Below are 5,978 nucleotides of genomic sequence, written 5' to 3'. Positions count from 1 at the left end.
TGTGGCTAACACCTGTGGCACAGTTGTTATTGATCTATAAGTGCCCGGTCTGCCCAGGCCGGCACAAACTTACACTGTCCTGGAGCCCCTGCAGCTTCCTGGGGCCAGTGCATATCCATGCACTGACCCAGCTTGCTCCCAAGTAGCCAGGAATGTTCTTTACACTCAGAAGCCAGCACAAGGGACTTGTGTTGGCTTGGGGCAGTATTAGGATTGAGCTGTAAGGAACACTAAGAACTCACACCTGGCCTCTTGAATGATTACCCTAACAAAGCAAGGGTCAACCTGTGTTCATGACTGCAAACCCATAGCAATGCTTGTCTGAATACAGCTAAGACATCTTGCAAGGAATTCACTTTCAGGTACATTTTGTGACCTGGTATATCTCCATGGGAATAAAAGAGGTTTCACATTTCACTGTTAAGCAGATGTTTTGTAATTAAGGAAACATCTTTGTGTAACCTCACGTATTGAAAGCATCTTCTTTCTTACCCTCTATACTGTTTGAAGGCAGCTAAGACCACAACCGTTATTTCAAGGTAGAAATCTGCCCTAAACAAGCTTTTCAAAAATGCTGGCAGGAAAATGTTCATCTTGATTGTGCACATAGAGGGAAGACGGGGGTGCTTCCTTCTCGACTGAAGTGACCCCATAATTAGCTATCAAAAGTCTTCAAAAGCCTGAAAGCTTCCCCCCCCCCCATGCAATTGTGTTTTGAGAAAGCTTTGCCTTCTCCTGCTCCAGTTTTGACATGATCCAATCTGATGTCTTAAAGTGCAGTACATCAACTAAGGAGAGAATGGTTCAAATGAAGCTGAACTAGCGGGAGAGGGGAGGAGACTGACTTCTAGAAGAATTTAATTTGCCTTTTTTATTTCGCAATTACGGTTGGATGAGTCATTTGGAGTCGTCTGGCTTTGTGTCTGCAATTCAAATGGTACTGCAATGTAGATATGATGAATTTTTGCCCAAGAAGAAAACACAAAACCTTTTTTTTTGGGGGGGGGGGGGGATTTGCCACCAGTGCTAGTTGTCACAAACAAGTCAGAAAAGGGAGAAGCGTGCAACAGAATAATCAAAGACAGAAAAGTATCAAGCTAGTGTGATACAAAGAATACCCGCAGTTCAGTTTGGGAAAGGGTCACCAAATTCTGAGGATTTTTAGCATGTGTCAAAATGCCTTGGTTCTCCCATCACCTATGCATGTCTACGTAGAAGTAAGACTTATAATTCAATGGGACTTACTCCCAGGGAATTGTATCTATAGGATTGCAGCCTTAAAGCATCACTTTTTGGTTCAAGTTTTAGATGCTGTTTGGCCCAGACAGTATTAAGCTACCAAAGGCAAATTTTTACCTGCTGTTTGATCTGATTTTGTTCTGTTTTGAGACTCCGCAGCTGCTCCAAATGAACCTATTTCTTTCTTTTATTATTTATTTCACATTTGTATGCTGCCCTTTCTTCAAGGAGCTCAGAGTGGGGTACGTAGTTTCTTCGCTCCTTTTGTACCTCACAACAACCCTGTGAGGTAGGGTGAGGCTGAGAGAGAGAGTGACTAGCCCAAAGTCTCCCAAGAAGCTTTAAGGCTGAGTGGGGATTTGAACCTGGATCTTCCAGGTCTAAGAGCTGAATCCGAAGCTCCCAGGGCTCCCAGGAAGACAGCAGCACCAAAGTGGTCACCGCTGTAGCCTGTGGGGCCTGCTGGAGGTCTTCTTGGGATAAGGGAACAACAGTTCACTTACCCCAGTCAAGCCCTCATGGCCCCAATGGGGTCTATTCAGGTTTGTGGATCAAGACCTGAGACTCAAGACCTGTGTTGGTCTCTGTGGCTTGGGATGGGGTATAGGATGCAGTGACAGCCTTTCCCATTGTCCCTGCCCCCGTCTGGGCCTGATCTTCCCTTCGATCCACCCTCATTCCACCCTGTTCCACCCCTTTCCTGCCTTCTCCCGCCCCAAAAAGCCTTCTTGCGGCCTGGAAAATATACCACTCCGTACTTCTCCTAGGTGTTTGGGCAGTGCAGAGGTCCAGCACCAACTGGTGCTGGCCTCTCTGCCCGCACCGTAGGCTTGCCACTGCCCGTGGAGCGTCTTATGGCACTTTCACAACAGCTGTTGCCTGGGTATTGCAGGAGTGAGGGGCACTGACCAGCTCAGGATCAAGCTGTAAGTTCAACACCAGAACAAATACAACTTTCTAAAACATCCCTGTGCTGGGGCCTTAGCCCAATTCTGGATTGAGCCGATCAGTCTCTTGTCCACTATACGACATCAGCTCTCATGTGAAGGGTAGATGGCTTCTTCTTTTGCTGGAGTCAAGCAATGTGAGGGGAGAAACCCACTCTGTGGGAGAGCATGTGCTTTGGATGTAAAACATCTCAGTTTCAACCCTTGACATGACCCCCATCTGGAACCCTAGAGAGCTCAAGCCAAACAAGGTAGGGAATCCTGTGCATGTAGGCATCCAATGATATGACCCATTGGTCTGTCTGTTGTGATATAAGCAACTTTCCACCTTCCTTTCAAACATTAAATAAATAAAAATACTATCCCTTCTCTGAAGTGTCTCCAAACGACAAGCTCTCCAAAGCTTTCCCTGCCAGGCTGCTAAATTACTAATTATTACTAAAGACTCCAAAAGTTACTTCTGATCTCTAACATGCCATTTCTTTTCTGAAGTGGAATTCTAGGCAGAGTGTGAAAAGCACGGGTGCCTGCAATGTCATTCCTTGCCAAAGAAATTGTGCACTCTCTTCAGCTTTTGTTTGATGGGTGAATATCATACATGTCTGCCGAATCACTGAGGCAGAGGCGGCTGAGTGAAAAGTCCCGGAGGGAAGTTATTGTCATGCTTTCATGCTGAACCAAGTTGTACAAGTGCATTCTGAGAGCTTTTTGATGTTCTAAGTGGGAACGGGAGTGACGTTAAAAAAGAGGGGGGCAGAATGGAAGGAAGTCGTAAAGAAGCTCTATAAAAACCGTGTATCCTGGAGGAGAGAAAGCTCGAAAGCCAGGCAAAACACATAATCAATAGTGTAAAAATCCTATTGTTCCGTTGACAGGAACACCTCGAAAATTGGGCTTGACAACCAGCATCTGGGCTGCTGTGGCTGTCTGCAAATAAGGGCCAAAAGTAATAATATTTAATACTATTCATTATTGATAGCGCCCTGTCGCATAAGCGCTGTACAAAAATCAATACGGAGGAGATGGGCCCTACTTGCAGGCTTGCAATATTTAAAAAGGCAGATAAGGAATTGGCGGGGGGGGGGAGACCCAAGAGAGGAAGGAAGAAGTGGGGGGGGAGTCAAATTGAAGATGGAATAGCCTGGGAGAGGAGGCTCGAGTGTTTGAACACAAAGAGAGAGGGGACTCCACGATGTGGGGTGGAAGATTCTGGAACAATGAGGCTGGGAGAGAGAAGGAGTGGAGGTAACAAACAAGGTGGGTTTTGAGAGGAGGGTTTAGAGATCAAGCATGGAAATAAAGAGATGCAGAGAAAGGGAAGTGTGATATATGCATTTGTTCTCAGAACAATTCATTCTTGACCTCGTTTCACAGCTCGTTCTTGACCTCGTTTCACGTTATCCTTTCAAGGGATGATAGCATTGAGAACACATCCATTCTTTGATTCCAGCAAGGGCTCCAGAAGGCTCTAACAGCAGAGAATTCTAACCCAAGGCTTTTCTCTGAGTGGTAGGACAGAGCACCACACATGGTGGGGGGCTTCTGGGGCAGGGCCCCACACCCACACAAGGGTCCACATGGAACTGAACCGAATTGCACCTGTTGTGCAGGCTGCATCAGCCTTCAACAGTCTATAGCACTGTTTCCCAAATTGTGGGTCAGGACTTGCTACCCACAAGACCCAAATTGGGTCGTGAGTCAATTTTTGGTGGGTTGAAAAAAAGTTTTGAAACATTTCTTTTGAAAAATTTTGCAAGCACTCTTGCCCAGTTTTCAGAAGACAATTGTTAAATGGAATGCTAACCCGTCATACCCCCAAATTAAATTGTTCATGCATAAATTTGATCATACCCCTAAATAAAATTAATTTTCCAATTTTGTCTAGTAATTGGTGTGCCGTAGATCACATGTGAACTTTTATCTGGCCTGGAAAATTCCCAACTGCACATCTTGCTCTTTAGGTCAGCCTTCTGGGTACCCTGGAATGTCTGTAGAGGTTTGGGGGAGCAGTCCTTGAACTCCATTTCTAGGGAAAGTCTAGCAAATGGCTACATTCACAGACTATGTGTAAGGTATCTAGCAGCCTTGGGAGCATAGGACCCTGATAATTATTTATTAATTAATATAATATTAATAATAAATAAAATATTATTTCTTTCTAGAACTTTCTTTTGGTTGAGTAGGTTGCAATAGATTATCGTTTTTTTAAAAAAGTGGGTCCTGGTGCTAAAAATTTTGGGAAGCCCAGGTCTATAATACAGAGTTGCATATTGACTATGTCTTTTTCTAGACTTCAGTTCTAGGTTGATGTGGCCTATCCAGCAGTTGGCTGGTGGAAAGGGAAAACACTGGATCCCAACTGGATCAGAGCCCCACTGGATCAGGCCAAAGGCCCATCTAGACCAACTTCCTGCATCTCACAGTGGCCCACCAAATGCTTCAGGGAGCACAAAAGACAGCAAAACACAACCTGAGCCCTGGTGCCCTTCCCTGCAGCTGGCATTCCGAAGTAGTCTACTACTAAAATCTGGAGCTTGTGCATAGCTATCATGACTTGTAACCCATGATGGACTTTTCCTCCAGATATTTGTCCAGTCCCCTCTTAAAGGCATCTAGGCAAGATGCCAACACCACTTCCTGTGGCAAGGAGTTCCTCTGGCAAGGGGGAAGAAGGAACACCAGCACAGGCTTGAACAGGTATTTCCTCCCCCTCCCCACCAGTCCATCCTGTGCTGTGTGTACACCTGCCAATCACCTCAGTAAACTGTGGAGAAAGAAGCCGGTTTATCTTCCTGGTGCCACAGACGACCCAGTTCCCAGCACTGGCTCAGGATATGTGCCACACATGACAATTGAGGAACTTTGCCTGGGGTGGGGTAAGGAAATCAGTGAGCTGGTGGTGATGAGGAATTGCAGAACACTTACTACTATAGTCAATGCTCAGGCAGAAATTTCACAGGACAGGCATCCACAATCATTTGCCACCAAAACCACCATTCCAACCAAGTGGGCTGTGTTCAGCGAGCCATATTTGCCTTTTGTGTCTTAGCCGTGTACACACACAAACACACCCTGTAGAACAGGAGTGCACAATGTACACATTTTGTTTTGGAGATATTACTCATTGAACTTATTTCATACCCATTAGTCAAAACAACAGCAAGTCTTCTTGCAGCATGGGGGATGGAAAATGCTGTGATTTCCATGAAATACCACAGCAAAATAGAACTAAATGGAATTTAAATTCATCCATGCTGGGATGGTAATGTAGAGGGGTTGCTACTCACAGAGGTGAAATTCTGAAATGTTAAGACAGAATGTTTTCTTGTTTTATTTATTTATTTTTTAAAAGATCTTTTTTTTAAAAAAACTCAACAGATTTGGATTCTTAGATTTGACCTATAATTGGATATTTACACTGAAAATATGCACAAAACCCCTGCCAGCAATAAGTCAGTGATTATGGTCGTACAAAAAAAAAATGCCATCTGCATTTAAAAAAAAAAATAATAAATTGTAATTAAATCCTAATTAGGATGTTCAGCAGAGTGTTAATTCTCACTCGTTATTCCACGAGGGCATTTCTTACACTTTCAGGAACATAAGCTTACGGAGATATGTAAGAGATAATTATTAAAAGAGAGAGAGTCCACCAATTGACAGGCCCGTTCAAGTGTTTATTATGTAGGTAGGATAAGGAATTTTGGAGCCAGAGATTGCTTCAGATTCATAAGAGAGAGTTCTTTACAAGGACGTCGGAGTCGTCGTCCCCCCCAACAAACACAAAGTGGA

The sequence above is a fragment of the Tiliqua scincoides genome, chromosome 9 (genome assembly GCF_035046505.1).
Source record: "Tiliqua scincoides isolate rTilSci1 chromosome 9, rTilSci1.hap2, whole genome shotgun sequence".
Taxonomy (NCBI): domain Eukaryota; kingdom Metazoa; phylum Chordata; class Lepidosauria; order Squamata; family Scincidae; genus Tiliqua; species Tiliqua scincoides.
Note: the sequence above shows the minus strand (reverse complement) of the source record.